At 42.1% G+C, this 27,571-nt stretch overlaps 1 protein-coding gene and 2 long non-coding RNA genes across 3 annotated transcripts in view; all 3 read left to right on the forward strand.

Moving 5' to 3' along the window:
- Positions 1-27,571, forward strand: part of ube2r2 (ubiquitin-conjugating enzyme E2R 2) — a 185,934-nt gene that overhangs the window by 32,390 nt on the left and 125,973 nt on the right. The window lies entirely within an intron of this gene.
- The window catches only part of LOC139239396 (uncharacterized), a 67,292-nt gene that overhangs the window by 3,494 nt on the left and 36,227 nt on the right, over positions 1-27,571 (forward strand). Inside the window, exon 2 of the long non-coding RNA XR_011588636.1 lies at positions 15,532-15,712. This is a non-coding gene — a long non-coding RNA (uncharacterized lncRNA). The remainder of the gene's footprint in view (positions 1-15,531; positions 15,713-27,571) is intronic.
- Positions 18,900-19,562, forward strand: LOC139239400 (uncharacterized). The gene is made up of 3 exons (XR_011588637.1): positions 18,900-18,961; positions 19,073-19,234; positions 19,369-19,562. It is a non-coding gene; the product is annotated as an uncharacterized lncRNA (long non-coding RNA).

Raw genomic sequence — 27,571 nt, forward strand, 5'->3', positions numbered from 1 at the left:
CCCCCTAATTCTCATTAACTTCAGTTTTACTAGGGCTCCTTGGTGCTACACTCAGTCAAATGCTGCCTTGATGTCCAGGGCAGTCATTCTCACCTCACCTCTGGAATTCAGCTCTTGTCCATTTTTGGACGAAAGCTGTAATGAGTGGTCCTGGTGGAACCCAAACTGGGCATCGATGAGCAGGTTATTGGTGAGCAAGTGCCGCTTGATAGCACTGTTGACTATGCCTTCCATCACTTTGCTGATGATTGAGTGTAGACTGATGGGGCGGTAATTGGCTGGATTGGATTTGTGGACAGGACATACCTGGGCAGCTTTCCACATTGTCAGATAGATGCCACTGTTGTAGTTGTACTGGAACAGTTTGGCTAGAGGCATGGCTTGTTCTGGAGCACAGGCCTTCAGCATCACAGCCGGGATGTTGTCGGGGCCCAATGCGCTCAACCGCCACTTGATATCACATGGAGTTGAGCTGCTGCCATCAACTGCAGGATGACATTGTTAGAAACATAGAAAATAGGTGCAGGAGTAGGCCATTCGGCTCTTCGAGTTTGCACCACCATTCAATAAGATCATGGCTGATCCTTCACCTCAGTACCCCTTTTCCGCTTTCTCTCCATACCCCTTGATCCCTTTAGCTGTAAGGGCCATATCTAACTTCCTCTTGAATATATCCAACGAACTGGCATCAACAACTCTCTGCGGCAGGTAATTTCTCCTCATCTCAGTCCTAAATGGCCTACCCCTTATCCTAAGACTGTGTCCCCTGGTTCTGGGCTTCCAACATTGTAGTTTTATTTTGATAGATCACCTTGTACTTGCAATGCTAGTGATTATTAAATCCAACATTTCTTTAAGATTTATTTCTCCAAACTGCCACTCTGAAAATTGTGTATTTCTGACTGCTTTCGTCTGCATTTGTGGGAAAGTGAAATCTGAGGAATTAATCATTTTAGTCCCAGTGTACAGTTTTCTTCTCTGCATCCCCACAGCAATACTATAACCAGCATTTAATTATACAGTCAAATGGTTGTCCTTGTATTTCATTAAATGTTGTCTTCACATTGAAAAGACAAACCGTTCTTCTGTAATTGAAAAGCCTTCTGACATTCGCTAACAAACCTTGAGGAATAGTATAAGTAAAATACTGGAAGAATACTGCTACCACCTGTGGGACCATATACCAGTGTGATTTGACACCTTGAGGAGAAAGGGAGTTATGGTTGGAAAATTAGAAAAAGGACCGAGTTAGACATGCTACTTGACTACAGCAAACACTCAGCCAATCTGCTTTCCCTCGCATGGTTTGACTGGTTTCTTGGAAGTACTGATGTAATTTTCCAAACATGACAGAGAACATCATGAACAGTGAGATTTTCAAAATTATTTTCTCTAGCACTATGATGTGGTACCATGTATATAAAACCATAATTTGGTATCAAACATTCTTTGAATGTTAATAGTGTGTGAAAATGCTGTTCCAACTTTTTTCCACTCTGGATCTACAGAAAATTGTGATTAAAATATGTTATTAAGCTTAATGTAATTCTTTGGTATTTCTTGAGCAGGCATGCAACATGCTCCCAGGCACTTCTGCAAGTGCCACTTGATAATCAGCCGGTCTGCAATTCCCCTACACGCCTTAAGCAAATGTCTGATCACTATTAATGGTGCAACTGAGATGTAAGTGTACTGTGTGGAAATCAGATGCTAAATGTGTTCATCCATCTGACATGCTACCACACTTGTGACAGCAACTATTCTAAGATGGAGCTGTATATCTTTAAGGCCAAAAAGTCTAAGTAAACTGAAGCTCTCCTCTCTGTGTTTAATTAATGTTTGGGAGGAAACTTTGGAGATTGGAATGTGCTCACTAATTTGAACAACACAGATACGTGCAAGGCATTTTAAGATTGTTTTACATTTGTTGTTATTATGGTGTAACGCTTGGAAGTACAGAATACTCCAGCGCTCACAACTTCAGATGATGTACTGAAGACAAATGTAGGTCCCTTGCAGTTAGAATCAGGTGAATTCATAATGGAAAACAAAGAAATGGCAGACCAATTGAACAAATACTTTGGTTCCGTCTTCACTAAGGAAGACACAAATAACCTTCCGGAAATACTAGGGGACCGAGGGTCTAGCGAGAAGGAGAAACTGAAGGAAATTGTGTTGGGGAAATTGAATGCTGATAAATCTCCAGGGCCTGATAATCTGCATCCCAGACTACTTAAGGAAGTGGCCTAGAAATAGTGGATGCATTGGTGGTCATTTTCCACCATTCTATAGACTCTGGATCAGTTCTTATGGGTTGGAGGGTAGCTAATGTAACCCCACTTTTTTAAAAAAAGGGAGAGAAAACAGGGAATTATAGACCGGTTAGCCTGACATCGGTAGTGGGGAAAATGTTGGAATCAATTATTAAAGATGTAATAGCAGCGCATTTGGAAAGCAGTGACGGGATCAGTCCAAGTCGGCATGGATTTATGAAAAGAAAATCATGCTTGACAAATCTTCTAGAATGTTTTGAGGATGTAACTAGTAGAGTGGACAAGAGAGAACCAGTGGATGTATATTTGGACTTTCAATAGGCTTTTGACAAGGTCCCGCACAAGAGATTAGTGTGCAAAATTAAAGCACATGGTATTGGGGGTAATGTATTGATGTGGATAGAGAACTGGTTGGCAGAGAGGAAACAAAGAGTAGGAATAAACGGGTCCTTTTCAGAATGGCAGGCAGTGATTAGTGGGGTACCGCAAGGTTCAGTGCTGGGACCCCAGCTATTTACAATATACATTAATGATTTAGACGAAGGAATTGAATGTAATATCTCCAAGTTTGCAGATGACACTAAGCTGGGTGGTGGTGTGAGCTGTGAGGAGGATGCTAAGAGGCTGCAGAGTGACTTGGACAGGTTAGGGGAGTGGGCAAATGCATGGCAGATGCAGAATAATGTAGATAAATGTGAGGTTATCCACTTTAGTGGCAAAAACAGGAAGGCAGACTATTATCTGAATGGTGACAGATTAGGAAAAGGGGAAGTGCAACGAGACCTGGGTATCATTGAAAGTTGGCATCAGGTACAGCAGGCGGTGAAGAAGACAAATGGCATGTTGGCCTACATAGCGAGAGGATTTGAGTATAGGAACAGGGAGGTCTTACTGCTGTTGTACAAGGCCACACCTTGAATATTGTGTGCAGTTTTGGCCTCCTAATCTGAGGAAGGACGTTCTTGCTATTGAGGGAGTGCAGCGAAGGTTCATCAGACTGATTCCTGGGATGACAGGACTGACATATGAAGAAAGACTGGATTGACTAGACTTGTATTCACTGGAGTTTAGAACGATGAGAGGGGACCTCATAGAAACATATAAAATTCTGACGGGATTGGACATGTTAGATGCAGGAAGAATGTTCCCGATGTTGGGGAAGTCCAGAACCAGGGGACACAGTCTAAGGATAAGGGGTAAGCCATTTAGGACTGAGATGAGGAGAAACTTCTTCACTCAGAGAACTGTGAACCTGTGGAATTCTCTACCACAGAAAGTTGTTGAGGCTAGTTCGTTAAATATACTCAAAAGGGAGTTAGATGTGGCCCTTACGGCTGAAGGGATCAAGGGGTATGGAGAGAAAACAGGAATGGGGTACTAAAGTTGCATGTTCATATTGAGTAGGCCATTCGGCCCTTTGAGCCTGCATCGAAATGGCTTACCCCTTATCCTTGGACTGTGTCCCCTGGTTCTGGACTTCCCCAACATCGGGAACATTCTTCCTGCATCTAACATGTCCAATCCCTTCAGAATTTTATATGTTTCTATGAGATCCCCTCTCATTCTTCTAAATTCCAGTGAATATAAGTCTAGTCGATCCAGTCTTTCTTCATATGTCAGTTCTGCCGAATGGCCTACTCCTGCACCTATTTTCTATGTTTCATAAGGATTGGAAATCCAATTAATATAGTGCATATTGTAGTACTCTGGTGTCAAGGTGAAGTTGTGCCCCTTTTAAGTTCACAGAATCGAATTGCTGCTAAGTAAACACAGGATTAGTTAATTGAGACAAAAGCAAACTGTTCCAACGAAGCTCAACGTAAGATCGAGGAACAGCACCTTGCCTTTCGATAAGGTACTTTACAGCCTTCTGGACTCAACATCGAGTTCAACAGTTTCAGACCATGACCTTTGCCCCTATTTTTTCCTCTCTTTCCCAAGGCAGCTGTTGATGATTCTGCCTTTTTGATTTACACCCTATCTAGACTCACCTTTTGTTTTTTAACTTGCCCATTATCATCTCCTTTTGCCTTGCACCATCATCCCTTTTGTCTCTTAATCTCTTCTGCCTTCCACCCTATCACAGACCTTCCCTTTTGTTCTTTCCTCCCCTCCACTTTTTCCCTGCCCCTACACTTGTTTAAAAACCTGTTACATCTCTAACTTTTTCCAGTTCTGTCGAAGGGTCATCGACCTGAAACGTTAACTCTGTTTCTCTCGCCACAGATGCTGCCTGATCTGCTGAGTATTTCCAGCATTTTCTGTTTTTATTTTAGTTCATTGAGAGTTTGATTGCTATTCAAGCTGCAGATCAAAATTCAACATTCTGACACAAGAATTTTGTGTTCCTGGAGAATTTCACTCTACGGGATGGAATTTCCTGTGGGGCATAATTGCTAATTTACACCAAATTGTGTGCTCTTTTTGTAGATATCAATTTACTCGTAAATTTCCTGCCAATTGCATTAGCATACACTGGAACATAAAATTCGGCATAAACGAGTGTTTACACTGATTTTCAATCAAGATCCAAGGAAAGTGTGGAGCTCACACCATCTATTCCTTCATTATGAAAATTAAAGTTTCAATCCATCTAACCATTCATGCACATTAGGCACAATATATTTAAGAAAATGCAATCGTGGATGCTTTTAAACTTGCAAAAATGCATTCAAAGGGACAAAAAATGTAGTGCAGGATTCAGTGAGGATAAATAAAAACCCTTGCTTCCAATATTACAATAAAACAGAAAAATTACTTTCCTGCTGTGTCTAAAATTCTGTACATAATTTTACATCTCCTTTGAATCTGCATAATTGCAGTTATTTGCATTACGGCTTTTTAGCCTGGGGGTAGATCCATTATATGGAGTCCGGGATGTGATTGATAGACTGGCATAAAAGATCGAGGAAGTTTGGGTTTAGCGTAATTACGTGCGCAACACAATTGCGCCGAGTTTGCTCGATTGTTTATGCAGGGTATTTACTTTGTATATGTCTGGGTACTGTTGTTGAAAATACTTTGGCTTCAGTTGTACAAGTAAGGGTGAAAGCAAGCAAGGGCATTCCCACTGAGTTGGACAATGGAGGAGAGACGTTGGCGGAAGATGGCGTGGTTGAGTATGTCAGAGGCTACAGAAAGGTCGAGAAAGACGAGTACATCATAGTCACAGTCACAGAGGATATTATTTCTGACTTTCATTAGAGCCATTTCAGTGTTGTGACGGGGTGGAAACCTGATTGGAGAAATTTGAACAAAGAACTTCTGTGCAGCATAAGGGAATGCTGCCTTGTTGACGGTGCTGCCTTTAGGATGAGATGTTAAACTGGGGCCCCATCCACCTGTTTAGCTGGATGCCAAACAGTCAATGGGACTACTTGAAGAGCAGTTCTCCTCTCAACCAATGCCATCGAAAAAGCAGTTAACTCATTTATCTTGCTTGGTGTTTGTGATACTTTGCTGTTCACAATTTATTGTGACATTTACCTACGTAAGTGATTATATTTCAAAATCAATTGGTTGTGAAATGCTTTCTGATATTTTTAAGGATATGAGGCACTGTATAAATGCAAGTTCATTGTTTAAATTCAAGTATGCTTTTCACATTTAAGCTATTACATGACATCACTTAAAAATAAAAATAAATTATCTGGTCATCATTTCATTGCTGTTTGTGGGACCTTGCTTTGCACAAATTGGCTGTCATGTTTCCTACTTTGTAACAGTTACGATACTTCAAAAGTACTTCATTGTAAAGTGCTTTGGGATGTCCTAAGGTTGTGAAAGGTACTATATAAATGAAATATTTTTCTTTCTTTAATGTGTAATTTTTACTTTTTAAAAAAAAACATGGCATCAGTTAAACTCAAGTCAAATTATGAAATATGTGAAAAAAATTTGCTGTCATAAAACTCCTTTTATAGAGTGAAAGACAAACATTGAATTTTTAAAAACTTTTCAAGTAAATAAATTTAGGTGAATTGTGTACACCAATGTGTAGAATCCTGGTTTATAAAACTTTCTAATTCATCCTACCTGTGTACGCAGCTTTTCCAGTGTACATTGCATAACGATGCACTTTGTACTTGAAAGAAAGTCAGAATGCAGAGATTGGCCACAAGTGGGAGTCTGGGAACTTGATGAGAGGGGCTCTCCTAAGTGCAAGATGCGCGTTAGACTTGTTGGGAGCTTTGAGAATTCAATATGTGTTTTGTTCAAAACTCTGTAGAAAAAAAGCTAGTAAACGCTGAAATCCTCACGGGTTGATTTGAAACATCCTTCCTGCTTCTAAATCCCGTTGATGTACTGTTTGTATGCTGTGACATTTTGCGGCGTTCACATGCTCAATGCACAGATGGTACCAAGAACTCTCCACTAGTTAAAATACTTCACAGGAAAATGGACAGAATCCCAGGACATTTAATTTAAATGCAGTCTGATTTGTTTAGTCACCATAAATCAGTAATTCTGATACAACATTATGCATTGCACGCTGACCTCCGACTCACTGAGCAATGCCATGGGAGATTCACTAGTAATATAATAAGATTAAGATTGAAAACAAATAGATCCTGATTGACCAGTTTAGGAGAAACTGCCACAAAGAAAAAAAGATGAACCAATCAAATTACTCATTGGTCCTGAAATTCCGGTTCTGAACATCCCATGGGCGGTCGTGAGAAAAGATGCGCACTTACCTTTTGCTCGGGCGCCCACCAGGGATTGTGGTTTTATGCCTCTTCTGCATGCGCATCGGAGTGCGTGCACGTCTGAACGTACATAGAGCTGGTGTCTTGTGGGCCAAGGTAAAGTATTCTCATTCATAATGGGAACTCCGTAAGAAGGAGTTCTCATTATGATGAATGAGAAGCCTCCCCCCCCGCCCACCCAAACACAAATTTTAAAAAAACACCCCACATAATTTAAATTTAAGTTAATAAATGTGATAGAAAAAAATATATACTGGATTTTAATTTTTTTTTAAACGTTTTGTAATTAGGATTTTAAATAAACTTACCTTAGTGGGCAGGATTTTTGTTTTTAAATTTTATTATGTTTTAAAACTCTTAACGCTGGTAAAAGTAGGGTATACTCCTGTTTTTACCAGGTGCAAGAGTTTTAAGGACATTCGCTGGGCAAGAGATGGACAAATAGTGCAATCTCACCCATGCAAACATTGAGAAGGAATTTCTTCTCCCAGAGGGTTGTGAATCTGTGGAATTCTCTTCCCAAGGAAGCAGTTGAGGCTAGCTCATTGAATGTATTCAAATCACAGATAGATAGATTTTTAACCAATAAGGGAATTAAGGGTTATGGGGAGCAAGCGGGTAAGTGGAGCTGAGTCCACTGCCAGATCAGCCATGATCTTTTTGAATGGCGGAGCAAGCTCGAGGGGCTAGATGGCCTACTCCTGTTCCTGATTCTTATGTTCTTATGTTCAAACATCCTTCTCCCCAAGATGCGTTAGATCTGTCAAGCCAGAACTTGACATCGTCAAAGCCGGTTTTTGGCACATGTGCATTGCGCACCAAAAAAAGGCTTTTGCGATGCCTCCCCGGGTCCGTACACACTCAGTATGGACCCAGTAAGGCTGGAATTTCAGGCCCAATGTTTATTCAAAAACCTATCTTTGGTGACGAGACAAGTTGATAAAGCTGTTTTTTAAAAAAAAACATACCGGATCCTTGGCTTTAGGAAGAGGCATAAGAGTACAAAAGCAAATAAGTTATGCTAAACTTTTGTAAAGCCTTGTGGAGGGTGCAGAACAGATTTACCAGAAAGATACCAGGGATGATGGCCTTCAGTTATGTGGAGAGACTAGAGAAGCTGGGATTGTTCTCCTTCAAGCAGAGAAGGTTAAGGGAGATATAATAGAGCTGTTCAAAATTGTGACTGATTTTGATAGTGTAAATAAAGATGAACTATTTTGACTGGTGGGTGGATTGGTAACCAGAGGGCACAGATTTCAGATAATTGGCAAAAGAACCAGAGGGGAGCCGAAGGAAAATTGCAGTGCAATGGAGAAAGAGCCGGGGGTTGGACTAACTGGATAACTTTTTCCAAGAGCCAGCAAAGGTACAATGAGCTGAAAGGCCTCCTGTGCTGTAAAATTCTACAATCTGCCATTTTACTTTCATAATAATTCAAAATAACCGAGACTCCAAATAAATAATGAGATTAAACTTGCCTATAAAACTGTCTTTTGTGTCTTTTAAGTAACAATTCTGTTCAGAGGCCCTTCCCCCTCCCTCAAAAGCCTGGGCTTGGAGTTGATAGTTTTTACCAGAGCTATTAGGCTGTTGGTTGCAGGGAGTTGCCACATTTGACTGTTCCCAGCATGAATAAATGCAACTGGAAGTATATCTTTCCTCAGGCTTTTACAACAGAGTTCTCTCTTTTCCCCCCCCCCCCCCCCCCCCAAATAATTTCAAAACCATACATTTTAAAAGCTTTATTTTAAAGAATGTTTCTGATTTAATAGATGCTAACAAATGTTTAATTTATAGGGACAGCCTATGTGTCAGTATATTCTGTATATAAACCTATCCCATCCTAATGTACTGAACAAGCCCTTAAAATTGAGAAGTAACATTTTTTAATGCATAAACAAACATCACATGTAAGCTCCTCTCCCTAATACTTGCATGTGTTTGTTTCATTACTATACAGCAGTGTAACTAGCGTGCTAGTAATTTGCCAAATATAGACTACTAGAGCCGGTGTGCTCACTGGATCATGGGCTACCCTACCCCAGGTGCACAGAAATCATGTCTCATGGACCCAGTTTGAAAACCTATGGTTTAAGATGATTGAATTACACAGAAGATGATTGTGGGTGTAGCTCCAGTGCACTGCACTCTAGTATTTTCCCTTCATTTCTTTCCAACTCCATCTCCGAGAGTAGCAACAGATGCTGAAATATTTGTTTGTGGCCTGGAATTTCCTCTGTGTGCGCAACCTGAAAGTTAGATGCAAAAATGCGGCTCATTCTGCCAATGTCGAGTTAAGAACATAAGAAATAGGAGCAGAAGTAAACCATTCGACCCCTCGATAACCATTCAATAAGATCATGGCGGATCATCGATCTCAACTCTACTTTCCCGCCCGATCTCTCTCTCCCTTGATTCCCCATGACTCCAAAAATGTATCTATCTCAGCCTTGAATATATTCAGAGACTCAGCATCCACAGCTTTCTGGGGCAGAGAATTCCAAAGATTCACAACCCTTTGAGTGAAGAAATTCCTCCTCATCTCTGTCGTAAATGGCGTACCCCTTATCTTGAGATTCTGCCCCCCAGTTCTCGACTCTCCAGCCAGGGGAAACAATCTCTCAGCATCTATCCTGTCAATCCCCTTCAGAATCTTGTATGTTTTAGTGAGATCACCGCTCATTCTTCTAAACTCCAGAGAATATAGGTCCAATCTACTCAATCTCTCATCATAGGACAATCCTCTCATCTCAGGAATCAATCCAGTAAATCTTCGTTACACTGCCTCCAAGGCAAGTATATCCTTCCTTAGATAAGGAGACCAAAACTGTGCATAGTACTCCAGGTGTTAAACAAGATATTTACAGGTTTATATATATATAACAGAAGCCTTTGTTTTTAATTTGATTTATACTTGTACAGTACCTACCTCAGTCAGGATACTTTTTTTTTAATGCTCAAAAAATTTGCATTCGAACAACAGAAAAATTATTTTGTTTCCTGCTACGCCTAAAAATCTGGTCGTAATTTGAAGAGAGCTTCTGAGTAAGCGCAATTACAGGAAACTCGTGGCTCTCTAACCTGAGGGCGGGGCCATTATTATGGGTGGAGGTGTGTTCAGGCGGAGAGATTGATTCTAAAAGATCGAAGAGATTTGGATAGATGAGTAACTCATTTATGCCAAAATCTTTCAAACCACGTATTTGATTTGCATCCAGATTTCTCATGATAGGGAATTCCAGGTCTGACATATATCTAGTGTTTTGCCCAAGTGACTGTCCTGCATTACCACTGAGCTAAGGCTGACAGTTAACACCATGAGACTGATATATTTGTCATTGTCAATTATCAGTACAATAATTGGCTGAGAAGTTGTACTGAAACTAATAGCATCACCAGTGAGACATAAGTTAATGGTGAAAATATAATTTGTGGTTACTGTTTATTGTGTAATTTAATCCATCTGAGTAGTGAATCTTTTAAAAGTAACATTCTTCATTCAATAAAATGGAATCTTTGCATGTTTCCTGTGCTAATTATTGTTGCCAGATTTTATTGTTTCACTTTATGCTACCACCATTTTACTCTTATTTATTCTCTATTATTAATTATTTTCTGGGAGTGATATAACTGGCTTAAATATCTGCATCCCACGCCTCCAAGGAACACACAGGCCCGGATTTTGCGGTGGGTAATGACTGCAAACTGTCAGTGTTCAGCGTCATTATCCCTCTGAAACTTAACGTAACTTCAGGATTTGGTGCATGCCCATTTAAACGTGGAAATCCTGAACTTGCGGTCAGTCATTCACTACTCTGACACAGACTGTGGGACCCCACCCCCTGCAATAGCTGCCAATCTGTGACATTAGTGGAATTGATGAAAACTTGAACTTTTCCACACTAATCACTCTTAAATACATCTATAAATGTTAAACCTTGTTGTAATAGATGTAACGGGTCTTAACAGCGTGTTGACGGCTAAACAAGCATTCTGACCCTGAAATACTTACTAATATATTTGTGGAGTGTCAGAATTTCTCTATTATGATAAAAATTTACAATTGTTAAAAAAATGTTAAATACATTTTTTAAAAGTTTGTTCATGATATTTCAGCTTCTACTAAATAAAATGTTTATCTAAGGATGCAATTGTAAAACCAATTATAGAATTTAAGTGATACTAAATTATGGAAAATGATTTACTCTTATTTTGAAAGATTATTTACATTTTATGGCCCCAAGTTTCCACATGATTTGCGCCTGATTTTTAGGAGCAACTGGTGGAGAACGGACTATCTTAGAAATCGCAATTCTCCACATTTTTTTTTCTGCAGTTCTAGTGAGGTAGAACAGTTCTACTTTGGAACAGAATTTTTTCTTCAAAAGGGGGCGTGTCCGGCCACTGACGCCTGATTTCAAAGTTTCGTGAGTGAAAACTTACTCCAAACTAACTTAGAATGGAGCAAGTGAAGATTTTTGTAGAACTGAAAAAACCTGTTCTACACATTAAAAAATCAGGCGCAGGTTACAAATTAGGCGTCCAGAACGAGGTGGGGGGGGAAGGGAAGTCATTAAATTCTACAATAAATCCTTATTTATACTTATACAAATATTATACAAATAAATCCAACCTGAATAAACATTTATAAGCAAAGAAAAGATTAAATAAACCATCTTCTTACCTGTGTGGAAGTGCTTCAGGCAGGTTCAGTCAGTTCAGCGGTGTGGCGTCGTTCCCGCGAACGGGAGGGAGGGCCCGACCTACCGACGGCGGGGGGGGGGGGAAAGGCAGGGAGGAGGAGGCAGCCGTTGGCGGGGGCGGGGGGGTGGTGGGGGGGGGAGGCAGGCAGTGAGAAGGCTGCAGGACGCCTCAGAAGTTGAGGCAGCCATTCCCGACGGCGGGGGGGGAGGTCGTCGGGAAACGGCTGCCTCAACTTCTGAGGCTTCCTGCAGCCTTCTCTCTGCTGCAAGAAGCCTCAGTGCTGATCATGGAAGAGCAATGTGCTTTTATTAAAAAATTTTCAAAAATTAAACAGCTACAAAGAACTACAAAAATGGCCGAGTGCCAATGTTTCCTTCACACTGCACTTGCGCGAACGCTCCAACGCGCATGCGCAGCGTTGCCGGCAGGAAAAAAAACTAATTTAAATGGTACCCGCCCCCTCCCACTTACAAAATCGCCGCGAGTGGTAGGCTCCGCCCCCTGGGCGCCACGCCAAGCTGCCATGGAGCTGCAGGGCGCTCCAGAATCGCGCGGTTTTTTTCAGGCACGGTTTTTGCCGCGAAAAACGGGCACCCAGCTCGGAGGGGCGCCCGTTTTGTAGCGTGTGGAAACTTGGGGCCTATATGTTGCAAAGCTGTGTCTGTAATTCTGTTTATGTAGTCTTATGATTTGTAATAAGCCACTGCATTTTTTAAGTGTGACTAAACAATTGTATAAAGCTGCATTTCTGAGTTTGCACACTGGTTATTATAGATTATTGATGTGAAAGTCTTGATCTTATTTTGCTTTAACATTTTTTTAAAGTGAGGATGAAAGCTGCCTTTTATTTCCTGGTTTGCTGTCTGTGAGAATTCTTCAAATTGATTAGGCAGCTTGTTAATGTCACTGCAGCACTGCACAAGGGATTCCCATTACACAGTGTTAAAATGAATTGCAGGTTGAGAAAGGTAAACCTCTCGCCACAGAACTTGCGAGATCTCTATGGGCAGCTTTCTTCGGGGCCAGCGGCAACGCCCTTTGCTTCGCTGCTGGCCACAAATTACAGACCAATGTAATTGAATTCTGTTTTCTCTCTGATCTTTCTGAATTCCAAAATGGATGCCTAGTGTATCCAGCATCTCCACTTTTTTTTAGTCAAATTATATCACAGGGTTTTAAATTGTGTATCTTTTGTTCTATTTTTGTTTAGCTATTAAATGTGTGTATTCAGGAAAAATCTGCTCATTGTTCAGTGGCTTTGGGTTGTGCCCTTTTGCTGCTGTATAAAATTCTGTCACTACTTAAAACTTTCTGTAGAATTGTAGCTATATAAAAGATTTGTTATAGCCAAGGTTTGTGGCATAACTACAGATACTTGTTCCTATTTGGAATGTAATGTATGAAGGAGAAGCAATGGTGCATAATGAAAGACGCAATATTACAACTGCTGGATTTCTCTAAATTCACACCACTGGTGCCGAGTGGACACATTCCAAGGAGATGTGTTTGCCTTTCATCCTCCTTCCATGTCCATTTGAGTCACTAGGACAGAAATATTTTAATATCTACTTCCTGACCTGTCAAAGCCTGGTTGTCACACATGGAACACCTCCAACAACATTTAGCAATGTGCAAGCGGGACTTGCTTAACTACATACTGATGACCCTTGGCAGCATAGTCTAAAGCTGCCAGATAGCCATTAACTCCAGCACAACGGTACATTCCTATTGCTATTAGTCCCCAAAGTATTCCACAAGCCCTTTATAAAGCTCAGTAATTATCTATCAGTCTACCATGCACACTGTATACTGCAAATGTAATGTATGAAAATATGTTTTCATCAAAGAATATTTGAGGTTTGTAAATCATTTTTTAAAAACTTGAGCAAAAGAGCTGCTTTGTGGTAAATAGTGCTTGTTCGTGGTTAACTCATGCAAGGTTTGTTTCCTGTCCAAAGTTTGTTTTTCTAACTATTTTTGTGTGTGTGTAAATATATACCGTGCTAGGCAGAAGTTGTTATAGTTTACTTCAATTCTTTGATAGTCCCATGGAAGTTTGGGAAAAGGAAAGGGAAGGCAAAAAGGCATTTGCATTACATTTTTATTAATCCCAACTAATGATGCACAGCTTTCTACATTTCCCACCCCCACCCAATACATCCCTCACTTCCTTCACATCTAACTTGCCTTGGATAGAATCATACAGCACAGGACTCCATCGGCCCATTGTGTCTGCTGGCTCTTTGAAAGAGCTTTCCAATTCGGCTCACTCCCCTGCTCTTTTTAGATTGCTCAAATAATTTCTGCTCTATTTCTACACGAAATATAACATTTCATTAGTAAAGCAGCATATTTTGTAAATTGCATTTGTTGTTTGAAAACACATCGCTGCGCAATAAATTCTTGTGGCATGTCAATTCTGATGGCTTTAGGCAATGCTGTTCATGGGTTATGAGTTAGCACACTTAAGTGGGGTTAAGCATGTTTTTCTTGCATGGTGCTAATAGATGTTGAGTGTTGCATTATGTTCTAACTAGCTGCTGGTAGTAGATTGGAAGCAGGAACAATTATTATTTTTATGTCCATTTTCCACATTAACTTTTTTTTAAAAGCTCAATGAAATGTGCCACATTGTGATTAGGAGCAATAATATATTGATAGAAAGAAAGAACTTGCATTTATATGGAGCCTGTTATGTCCTTGGAAGGTTCCAAAGAATTAACTTTTGAAGTGTAGACACTTATTTTAGATACAAACATGGTAGCCCATTTGTGCACAAAAATGTCCCACAAACATATTTTTGGTGGTGATGGTTGAGAGGAATATTAGCCAAGACACCAGGGAAGCTCCCTGCACTACTTTGAATATTGCCCTGGGATTTTTTGCATCCACCTGATTGGGCAGACAGAGCTGTGGTTTAATGTCTCATGAAAGACTGCATCTCTGACAATGTAGCACTTCCTCAGTAATGCCTGGTTGACAAGTTCAAGTCCTGACATAGAAATTGAACCCATAACTTTTTGCTTTGGTTGAGAGTGCTACCAACTGAGCCAAGCTGATGAGGTTTCCTTTTATAAACAAGGCCAAATAGTTATTTTCAAAGAAAGAAGTCATGACTTAGTATTAACATTTAAAGATATTTCCTTCAGTAAGTAAGTGTTCGTGTTTCATATCGACTTGACTGAGCATTTAGATTTATGAACAGTCCCTGTTGAAACAAACATATGAGGAGAGACTGGATCAACTGGGCTTGTATTCACTGGAGTTCAGAAGAATGAGAGGGGATCTCAAAGAAACGTTTAAAATTCTAACGGGTTTAGACAGGTTAGATGCAGGAAGAATGCTCCCAATGTTGGGGAAGTCCAGAACCAGGGGTCACAGTCTAAGGATAAGGGGTAAGCCATTTAGGACCGAGATGAGGAGAAACTTCTTTACCCAGAGAGTGGTGAACCTGTGGAATTCCCTACCACAGAAAGTTGTTGAGGCCAATTCACTAAATATATTCCAAAAGGAGTTAGATGAAGTCCTTACTACTAGGGGGATCAAGGGGTATGGCAAGAAAGCAGGAATGGGGTACTAAAGTTGCATGTTCAGCCATGAACTCATTGAATGGTGGTGCAGGCTCGAAGGGCTGAATGGCCTACTCCTGCACCTATTTTCTATGTTTCTATGTCTATGTTTCTATGTTAACAATCAATATCTATATTCAGGGATTTACAGTTAAACCAAGCAGTTGCAAAATTGCACATAAACCACTCTTTACTGTTTGTTTGAAATTTTCCTTTTACACAGTAGTGTTTTATTAGAGAGGCAGAGTACATTCTGTGCTTTTTCTATTTGACCAGCAGGTTGGCTCCTTGTGATTTTGTGTGTGCATGACTACTGCAAAGCAATATACCTACAATGAGTTTGCCACACACTCCCACCTCATGAACTCTAGACCTTACTTCAGACTGCTACGGAGAAGAAAATGACTGCAGAGTTGGAGAGGAGATCAAGATGAGGCAAAAGTAGAGATTGGACTAGGTACAGACATGGGGATCTCAACAGAAATTAGACATTAATGATGTAAAGTAGTGCAAATTTGAGTGTAAGTTGTGCAATTAACCCCACTCTCTCTGGCGTTTCTTCATAATTTTTTTCCTAAAATAACTGGTTATTTTTGACTCAAGCTTATGCACTAGAAATTAATGCTGTATTCATAGAATCATAGAAATTTACAGCACAGATGGCCATTACAGCCCATCATGTCCACCCCGGCCTGTGTATTGCCTGTTTGAAGTAACTTCATTTCAACAAATCTGACTGCTATTAAGAATTTCCAGGTAGACCAGAAAGGAGGAACAATTAGTCAAATTGCTTTATTTAGAGCAAGATATCAGTTAGTCTCGAAATAATTAACTATTTTGAACTGTTCTGCCATTTTAGATTTCATAGAATAATGCTCAGCATACCTTATTGTGACTGAAGATGATCTATATTATCTAGCCTGGTCTAACAATATTCATATTTTTTTATGCAACAGGCATTCTTGTATTAAATTAGGATTCATATATCACTGAAAACTGAACATATTGCAGTAAATAATTTCTTAGATAAGTCAATGATAGGAGTGCACTCGCAAGACCAAGTTATGGAACATAACATAAGAAATAGGAGCAGGAGTGGGCCATTTGGTCCCTCGAGCCTGCTCCACCATTCAATTAGATCATGGCCTCAACTCCACTTCCCTGCCCGCTCGAACTAGACATAGACGGTATCATAAACCCATTCCCTCTATAGTCTTTAATTATGCTACACAACATAGTAATTGTTGAGAGAAAATTGCTGTCTACAAGTTTCCAACTCAATCATTATTTGTACTGAAGTTTAGTGTTAAAATTATTAGAGAAATAATGAGAGTTTGAAGTGACCATGGCAGGAACCCTATTCTGTTCGAATTGCCCCATGGGACTGTAGAGTTGCCAATGTAACACCCTTGTTCAAGAAGGACGAGAAGGCCATTTAAGTCAGTTTGTGGGTAAGCTCTTATATGAGATAAAATTGGTAACCTGTTAAAAATTCACAATTTAATCAATGATAGCCAGTGCAGATTTGTTAAAGGCAAGCTGTATTTGAAAATGTTATAAATTCTTTTCCAAAAATGCCTGATTGTACAGATTAAGAGAGTGCAGTAGTATATATGGATTTTTACAAGGCATTTGATGTCTTTTTAGAAAAGTTCAGGTATATGGTTCATCATCATCATCATCATCATCATAGGCAGTTCCTCGAAGCGAGGATGACTTGCTTCCACACCAAAAAGGGATGAGTTCACAGGTGTTCCAATGTTCCAGATCTCGAACTAATATTCCAGGTCCCGAACTACATCTTGAAGGGTGGAAGATGCCTGTGCGTAGATTTTTTTTAATGCGTGGTGACCGTTGCACACCAGCCACCACACGGGCTTGACAGAGCTAGGTCTTGGTCCAGTGGCAAGGATTACCCAAGACGCCTGGAGATCTGCTCTGCTGCACGGACCGAGTGCGCGCATACATTGCAGTGTGGGCTGTCCCGTGCTGCCCCTGGGTCCCCGCCTCTCCTGAGCCCCAAACTCTCGCCTCTCCTGAGCCCCAAACTCTCACCTCTCCTGGGCCCCGGTCACTTCCCTCTACAAACTCTTGTCGCTCCTTCGCCCTTCCTGCTGTGCCTGCCCATACTGCAATCAGCGACCTGGCTTTGCAGCCGTTGCCCTCCTGCAGCAGCACGCGCTGCTCCCTGTAGAGGAAATGTAGTAGCTGGGATAGAAAGTTGGTTAAGCAGGAAACTTGGGAACATAGCAGCAGACCATTCAGCTCCACGAGCTTGTTCTGCCATTCAGTTAGATCATGGCTGATCTGTATCTCTGTTCCATCTACCCACCTTGCTTCCATAATCTTTAATACCCATACCTAACAAAAATCTATAAATCTCATTCGAAATTTTCAATTGACCTAGCCTCAACAGCTTCTTGGGGGAGAAAGTTGGGATAAATTGGTGTTGCTCAGATTGGAAAAGGGTTACAAGTGGTTAACCTTGGGGATTAGTGCTGGGTCACCTTTTATTCTTTGTAGATTATTTGGACTTGTGTAGGGGGAACACATGTGTCAAACAGTGATCAGGAACACACAGGCAGGTTAATGGAATAGTTGGACGGGTGGTAGATGCAATTTCATGGGGATAATGATGTATACACCCTGGGAGAGAAAATAAGGAATGGGAGCATACATTTATTGGGAAGACACTGTTGAACAGAGATTTGGGGTTCAAATACATATTCAGTGCGAATGCAGATAGATGAACATATTAGGGGTAATGGTACTGGACAAAGGTAATCCATTCAAATCCCATCATAGCAATTTGTGAAAGCAAATTCAGAATCTGGTAATTTATGGGCTAGTACCAGAATGATCATGAAAGCTGCTGGATTACTGTATTAATAAAAAAAAACTAGCTACGTGGTTCAGTCTCAATGCCCTCTATGGCCCCAAGTTTCGTCCTGCGGCGAAAACGGCGCACCTCCGAGCTGGGCGCCTGTTTTTCGTGCCGAAAACTGCGCCTAAAAAAAAGTCCGATATTAGGAGCTCGATGTCTGCTTGGCGCGGGCGCGCTCTTTGCAGCAGGGGGCGGAGCCTAACACTCGCGCCGATTTTCTAAGTAGCAGGGGGCGGGTACAATTTAAATTAGCCTTCGTGGTGCCGGCAACCCTGCGCGTGCGTGTTGAAGCGTTCGCGCACGCGCAGTCTCACACAAACATTGGCACTCGGCCATTTTTTAAAATACTGCAGAAAAAGTGAAGATTTGTTTCTTGGAACCCTGCAAAGGCTTGTAATTTAATTTTTTTAAATATTTCTGTGTGTGAGGGAGTGCTTTTAGCAGCACTGCTGAATAAATCACCTGCTGAAATCAGTGAGTTCAGCTTTTCACTGCTAAACTTGCAGAACCGGTGCTGCATTGGTGTATGCAAATTAAGGACTATGTTTGGAGAAATAAGAGTGCCAATTCAACTTTGCAATGGATCAACGTCCACCAAGAACAAAGAATTTCTTGCATGAGGAAGTGGAGATATTAGTCAACGTAATTGAGCAGAGATGGCAGGAGCTAGATACCAGCAACAGAGGTCGCATAAAAGTGCCACCAAAAGAAATGAAGAAACGCTGGAACCAAGTTGCAGAAGATTACTGCGCAGTGGTGCATACGATGAGATCTGGAAGTCAGTGTAAAAAGAAATGGCACGACCTTGGTCAAGTAGTTCGTGTAAGTAATATTTCCCATTTTTAATTTAATCGTAATTGTAATCTGGCTATCTGTATGTCCCACCTTGCAGACTGACACACTCTGTAAAAAGTTATATTTGACTCTTTGCAGAAGAAATTGGCCCACAACAAAAGGGAGGCAACTCGGACAGGAGGAGGCATGCCCAATCTGCATCCACTGACACCCTTGGAACAAAGGTAGCTGCTATGATGAGTCGTACATGGAGAAAAGCAATCGGTACAGCACAAGCTGGGCCCGCACGCGAGGAAGAGGGTAAGTCCTGAAAATGCATCATGGCCCTTTAAATCAACCTGCTGCCTGGCCTGCTATGTGTGAGAGTACTCATGCCACCCACCCGGCCCCCTCCCTTGCTGTTAAGCATTTGACTGTTCTGATGTATTTTGCAGAACATGATGATGATGATGATGACGATGATGATGCTGCTGCTGCCAACCCTGAGAATCCTGAGAGTACAGAACAAGAACCAGTACAACCAGCTGCGGACGATCCAGACTGGATGATGGCAGCGATGACTGAAATGTCTGCAGGGGAGAGCTTCCAATTTAATGTTTGAGCCCCCATCAAGGGGCATCAGAGTTACAACCCCTAGCATAGGTCTTGATTCCACCTTCCATGGTTTCGCTTCCAATGTTGCGGGTCCCAGTGGTGCTGCTGGTATAATGCAGCATTCTACAGTCAGTGCACTACCGTCCCAGCCTGCGCCTTCCCCTCGCATAGGTTCTGGTTCCACCTACTATGGTTTTGATTCCGACGCTTCGGGTCCCAGTGTTGCTGCTGATATCATGGAGCAATTTACACCCATTCGTCCAACATCCCAGCCCACGGCTCGCACTCGAGTGCTGTCGTCTGGAACACCGAGCGTCCTACCGTTCCAACCCGAGCCTCTCCCCCTAGTTATGCCGTCTGCAACACCGAGCATCCCACCATTCCAGCCCGAGCCTCTCCCTCCAGTTCAGCCGTCTGCAACACAGAGCGTCCCACAGTCCCAGCCTGCGCCTCCCTGTGTAGTGGTGCCGCTTGCAACACCGAGCATCCCACCGTTCGTGCCCGCGCCTCCCAGTGTAGTGGTGCCACAAGGCAGACCCAGGCAGAGGAGAAGGAGATTGGAGACACGCTCTCCTTAGATGCAGCATGCAACAGATGCGGCTCAGGTTGTGGCATTGGGTATGGAGACCAATGAGCTTACCCGATCACTCATCGGTGGCGTCAATGCAGTCGGTGAAGAGTTGACGGTCCTGACGGGAAAAATAGCAGTAATGACACGGGAGCTTAGGGAGGGAATGTCCGAGGGAGTGCAGTCGACGGCACAGGCCGTCAGGGAGGGCATGCAAATTATGGCACAGGCCATCAGGGAGGACATGCAAGTGTTGGCACAGGCCATCAGGGAGGGCCTGGTTGAGGTAGCTGCTGCAATAAGGGCACACAGCCCAGCCAATCAAATGACACCCCCATGAGGAAGTGAACATTCACTGAGATATGGATGAGACATGGTTGCAGCCTTTCTTTGCTGTTTTTGTTCTTGTTCTTGATGTAGCTGTAGTAGCGTTTTTCAAATTGAAATTGTTTTGTAAGTTTTGTAACTTTACAACATATAAGGGATCTCAGGGTTTGCAAGTGATCTTCTAGTGTAAATGCTCTCACATTCTGTAAATTATTTAATTTTGCATCTAAAAAGTGATCTTGAAGTGTAAGTGATCTTAGAGTGTAAAATTTTTCACATAGAAAGTGTTTTGTAACTTTTGTAACTTTACAAGTTTATGAGTGATCTTAGTTTTTAAGTGATCTTCAAGAGTCATATTAAAAAGTATAGTTTGATACAACAAATATTTTATTAGAGTGATGTTAACTTTTCAATAAAATATTTTTTCATTAAAACTGTTTCATGTTCCATTAACACAACACAACGTAGGAACAACTGCAAAGAATAAACATGTCCATATGCAAAAGTGGTCGCAGAGCCCTCCGGCATCAGTAGTTGAAGCGTTCACGGATGAGCTGCTGGCGCAAGTCTCGAGCAATCGTTAAAGGGGCACGATGGACGGCCCTCCTCCGACCTCGTGCTCCGGCATCAGGCGCTTGCATGCTTTCCTGATTGTCGTTATCATCCACATCCTGGTCTTCCGTAATACTATCATCATGCACTGGACCCTCACGTCGGTCTTCGGGTTCCACTACCAGCTCCTGCTGCCTCATGATGGCTAAGTTATAAAGCATGCAGCACACAACAGTGAAGTGACCGACCATCTGAGGAGAGTATTGCAACTGTCCTCCGGAATGGTCCAGGCATCGGAATCGCTGTTTCAATATGCCAATGGTCCTCTCAGTGATGCTGCGCGTCGCAATGTGCGCCATGTTGTATTGACGGTCAGCTTCCGTCCGTGTCACGTGTATGGGCGTCATGAGCCAGGTGGTCAGGCCGTACCCTTTGTCTCCCAGTAGCCAGCTCTGCCCTTCTGGCTGCTGCTCAAACATGTCAGATAGAACGCTGTCGCGTAGGATGAACGCATCGTGGGTGCTACCAGGGTATCTCACATCAACTGACGTGATGCGCTGCTTGTCGTCACACACGAGCTGCACATTGATAGAGTGGAAACCTTTCCTATTTCGGTACTGCTCAGATTCCTCCACGGGTGCTCGTAAGGCTATGTGGGTACAATCAATGCAGCCCTGTACCTTTGGGAAGCCAGCAATCCTGAAGAAGCCCACAGCCCTCTCATGGATCGCTTGTGCAGTCATTGGGAAATTGATGAAGACATTCCTTCACGCATAAAGTGCAGCCGTGACCTGGTAAACGCAGGCATGTATTGCACGTTGAGAGATGGCACACACATCTCCAGTTGTAGCCTGAAACGATCCCGAGGCATAGAAAGAAAGTGCAGCTGTTACCTTCACTTCAACAGACAAGACAGTTGTCCTTCTGCTTCTGGGCTGCAAATCTGCTCTCACCATATCACAGATCTCAGTGACAACTTCTCTCTGAAAATGCAGCCTTTTCACACAATCAGCCTCGCTCATTTCCAGGTACGAGCGCCTGGTTCGATATTGTCGACGTGGGTAAGGTCTCCTGCCCATCAACCTACGGGCTACGACGTTGCTGGTGCGGTGAGCTCGAATCAATTCTCTCCTATGCAGTGAATTGATGACAAACCATTGCATAATACGTTGTGTTGACAATGCAGCACCCATTCTGCAAATTTAAATATAAAACTGTCAATGTGGCTGCCTCTCCCTGTCCAAATGGCCTCAGTCCCCCTCACAGCTCGAAGGCTGCTGCTGATCCTTTGGCTGCCGGCCAGCCACTGACGCCGCTGATATCTCATGGCCGTATGGCCTCCGGTCCGTCTGATGCTGCTTCTTCGCGGCCAGCCACGAAAAGAATGAAGGCCTGCCTCAAGCACTGCAGCTCAGCTCGAAGCTTGCTGCCGCTGCCGTCGAGACACCGACGCCACACCGCTGCCTGTCTCCAACATGAAAGGCCTGCCTGAAGCACTTTCACACAGGTAGGAAGATGGTTTATTTAATCCTTTCTTTGCTTATAAATTTTTATTCAGGTTGGATTTATTTGTATAATATTTGTATAAGTATAACTAAGGATTGATTGTAGAATTTAATGACTTCCCTTCCATCCCCCTCCCCCCCCCCCACCTCGTTCCCTACGCCTAATTTGGAATCTACGCCTGGTTTTCTAAAGTGTAGACAAGGTTTTTTCGAGCGTACAAAAATCTTCACTTACTCCATTCTAAGTTAGTTTGGAGTAAGTTTTCACTCACGAAACTTTGAAATCAGGCGTAAGTGGCCGGACATGCCCCCTTTTGGAAAAAAAAATTCTGTTCCAAAGTGAAACTGTTCTAACTGACTAGAACTGGAGAAAACTAAATGTGGAGAATTCCGATTTCTAAGATACTCCGTTCTACACCAGTTGCTCCTAAAAAAAAAAAAAAATCAGGAGCAAATCATGTGGAAACTTGGGGCCAGTGTAACTAGGGTTGGGCAATGTTTGAGTATCAGAAAAACACTATTCTCTCTATGCTTTATTTACTGAAAATGTATGACTTGTGGCACAATTTTATTAGGAAATGAGGTGGTACTATGGCTCATAGTGTATTACAGCACCAAGATTGAAAAGAGTAGGTGAGGCAAAGAAATTAATCCAAGTAGTAATGATTAGGCAATAGTAAACTTAGATTTTCAAAGCCAATAGTTTATAGTAGGTAAGAAAGACTGAGGTTAGGAATTCCACAGTTTTGAGATCTTGCGAAATAATGATTTGGAATAAACTTCAGCTTGTTGATTCTGCAGTGACTTTCATTTAAAGTCAAATATTATCTTTGTGCTCTACTTTTTAAAGTATTTTGGTTGACCTGTTTTGAGGAACCCTGGGTGCTGAGTGCCCACTAGTGCTGCACAGTTGAGGTCAGCTAACTCAGCAGGTGCAAGAGTAAATGCATCATTTTCTGGCAAAAATGTCCAGTAAGCGTGCAACCTTTGAAGGTGTTTAAAATGTCCAAATATGGCCTTCAATTCAAGAATGGTTTGACATCACGAACGTAGATATATGGTTAGTAGTACTTCCTGTCTTCTACAGATCGAAAACTTTACTGGAAGTGGTTCTGCGGTAATACCTCTTTACTTTAAATGAGCAGTATACCTTAACGACTGGTGTAAAGTTGTAAATATTCGATGACAATATGCCAGTTTTCACATTTGATTCACGTAGTGCAACAGTGCTGCTACTTTTGTCAAGTTTGTCCTTTTACAATGTATACTGGCTGATTATGTGCAAGTGCAGGTTCTCAGTCACCTGCTGTCAGACCTTAGCAGTAATCGAAGAGGTTCACTTGTGTCTGTCGCTTATTAAGCCATCGTCGTCTTGTGGCTTTGAGTTAGGTCGTACTAGAACAATTAATTCCTCTAAATACACTTGGAGAAAATAGGAAATGTATCAATTTATATTAAAACATACTCATCCTTTGGAATGTGTGCTATTATGTCGGTTTACCAACAAAGTTAAGCTGGACTCAGCTTGTTCAGCTATGTTATAAATTAAGTGGATTAGACCGGCTGAATGTGATTACTTTAACGTCATGACAAGTTTTTAAATGAGTCCAAATGCCAACCTTACCTGAATTGAACTGTTGGCATCATCCATTTGTAACAAATGCCATTATGCTTTGCAAGACTGGAGTCTATGTACTACTAGGTAAAAGTGTAATAAAGGCTGCCTTTGGATTTGATTGTGGGAGATTTAGAAAGTTGATTCATTATTTAATGCTTGTACTAGGGAGTGTGAGATATTCTTTTCACATTAATTTGATTTCTAAGAAAGACAGTGCATTGGCATTAATTCAAGGCAGAGACTTGGTGTGTGGCAAGAAGTAGAAAGGGAAGGTTGGAGACTTTGAAGGAAAAGAATAAACTTGTATTTATATAGCACCTTCGATCCTCAGGACATCCCAAATCACTTCACAGCCAATGAAATACTTTTCAAGCAGAGTCGCGATTATGTAGCCAAATGCAACAGCCAGGTCCCACAAATAGCAATGAGATAGAAACATAGAAAATAGGTGCAGGAGTAGGCCATTCGGCCCTTCGAGCCTGCATCGCCATTCAATGAGTTCATGGCTGAACATGCAACTTCAGTACCCCATTCCTGCTTTCTCGCCATACCCCTTGATCCCCCTAGTAGTAAGGACTACATCTAACTCCTTTTTGAATATATTTAGTGAATTGGCCTCAACAACTTTCTGTGGTAGAGAATTCTACAGGTTCACCACTCTCTGGGCGAAGAAGTTTCTCCTCATCTCGGTCCTAAATGGCTTACCCCTTATCCTTAGAATGTGACCCCTGGTTCTGGACTTCCCCAACATTGGGAACATTCTTCCTGCATCTAACCTGTCTAAACCCGTCAGAATTTTAAACGTTTCTGAGATCCCCTCATTCTTAACACCGGTGAATACAAGCCCAGTTGATCCAGTCTTTCTTGATATGTCAGTCCCGCCATCCCGGGAATCAGTCTGGTGAACCTTCGCTGCACTCCCTCAATCGCAAGAATTGTCCTTCCTCAAGTTAGGAGACCAAAACTGTACACAATACTCCAGGTGTGGCCTCACCAAGGCCCTGTACAACTGTAGTAACACCTCCCTGCCCCTGTACTCAAATCCCCTCGCTATGAAGGCCAACATGCCATTTGCTTTCTTAACCGCCTGCTGTACCTGCATGCCAACCTTCAATGACTGATGTATCATGATACTCAGGTCTCGTTGCACCTCCCCTTTTCCTAATCTGTCACCATTCAGATAATAGTCTTGTCTCTGTTTTTACCACCAAAGTGGATAACCTCATATTTATCCACATTATACTTCATCTGCCATGCATTTGCCCACTCATCTAACCTATCCAAGTCACTCTGCAGCCTCATAGCATCCTCCTTGCAGCTCACACTGCCACCCAACTTAGTGTCATCCGCAAATTTGGAGATACTACATTTAATTCCCTCGTCTAAATCATTAATGTATAATGTAAACAGCTGGGGCCCCAGCACAGAACCTTGCGGTGCCCCACTAGTCACTGCCTGCCATTCTGAAAAGTACCCATTTACTCCTACTCTTTGCTTCCTGTCTGCCAACCAGTTCTCAATCCACATCAGCACACTACCTCCAATCCCATGTGCTTTAACTTTGCACATTAATCTCTTGTGTGGGACCTTGTCGAAAGCCTTCTGAAAGTCCAAATACACCGCATCAACTGGTTCTCCCTTGTCCCACTCTACTGGAAACATCCTCAAAAAATTCCAGAAGATTTGTCCAGCATGATTTCCCTTTCACAAATCCATGCTGACTTGGACCTATCATGTCACCTCTTTCCAAATGCGCTGCTATGACATCCTTAATCATTAATTCCATCATTTTACCCACTACCGATGTCAGGCTGACAGGTCTATAATTCCCTGTTTTTTCTCTCCCTCCTTTTTTAAAAAGTGGGGTTACATTGGCTACCCTCCACTCCATAGGAACTGATCCAGAGTCTGTGGAATGTTGGAAAATGACTGTCAATGCATCTGCTATTTCCAAGGCCACCTCCTTAAGTACTTTGGGATGCAGTCCATCAGGCCCTGGGGTTTTATCAGCCTTCAATCCCATCAATTTCCCCAACACAATTTCCCGACTAATAAGGATTTCCCTCAGTTCCTCCTTCTTACTAGACCCTCTGACCCCTTTTATATCCGGAAGGTTGTTTGTGTCCTCTTTAGTGAATACCGAACCAAAGTACTTGTTCAATTGGTCTGCCATTTCTTTGTTCCCCATTATGACTTCCCCTGATTCTGACTGCAGGGGACCTACATTTGTCTTTACTAACCTTTTTCTCTTTACATATCTATAGAAGCTTTTGCAGTCCGTCTTAATGTTCCCTGTAAGCTTCCTCTCCTACTCTATTTGTCCTGTCCTAATCAAACTCTTTGTCCTCCTCTGCTGAGTTCTAAATTTCTCCCAGTCCCTGGGTTTGCTGCTATTTCTGGCCAATTTGTATGCCACTTCCTTGGCTTTAATACTACCCCTGATTTCCCTCGATAGCCACGGTTGAGCCACCTTCCCTTTTTTATTTTTTACACCAGACAGGGATGTACAGTTGTTGTAGTTCATCCATGCGGTCTCTAAATGTCTGCCATTGCCCATCCACTGTCAACCCCTTAAGTATCATTCGCCAATCTATCCTAGCCAATTCACGCCTCATACCTTCAAAGTTACCCTTCTTTAAGTTCTGGACCATGGTCTCTGAATTAACTGTTTCATTCTCCATCCTAATGTAGAATTCCACCATATTATGGTCACTTCCCCAAGGGGCCTCGCACAACGAGATTGCTAATTAATCCTCTCTCATTACACAACACCCAGTCTAAGATAGCCTCTCCCCTAGTTGGCTCCTCGACATATTGGTCTAGAAAACCATCCCTTATGCACTCCAGGAAATCCTCCTCAACCGTATTGCTTCAAGTTTGATTAGCCCAATCTATATGCATATTAAAGTTACCCATGATAACTGCTGCACCTTTATTGCATGCATCCCTAATTTCCTGTTTGATGCCCTCCCCAACATCACTACTACTGTTTGGAGATCTGTACACAACTCCCAGTAACGTTTTTTGCCCTTTGGTGTCCTGCAGCTCTACCCATATAGATTCCACATCATCCAAGCTAATGTCCTCCCTAACTATTGCATTAATCTCCTCTTTAACCAGCAATGCTACCCCACCTCCTTTTCCTTTTATTCTATCCTTCCTGAATGTTGAATACCATTGGATGTTGAGTTCCCAGCCCTGATCATCCTGGAGCCACGTCTCTGTAATCCCAATCACATCATATCTGTTAACATCTATTTGCACAGTTAATTCATCCACCTTATTACGGATACTCCTTGCATTAAGACACACAGCCTTCAGGCTTGTTTTTTTTAACACCCTTTGTCCTTTTAGAATTATGATGTAGTGTGGTCCTTTTTGTTTCTTGCCTTTGTTTATTCGGCCTTCCACTATTGCTTTTTACCTTTCTACCATCTGTTTCTGACTCCATATTACTTCGCCCTGTCTCGCTG

The sequence above is a fragment of the Pristiophorus japonicus genome, chromosome 2 (genome assembly GCF_044704955.1).
Source record: "Pristiophorus japonicus isolate sPriJap1 chromosome 2, sPriJap1.hap1, whole genome shotgun sequence".
NCBI classification, from domain to species: domain Eukaryota; kingdom Metazoa; phylum Chordata; class Chondrichthyes; family Pristiophoridae; genus Pristiophorus; species Pristiophorus japonicus.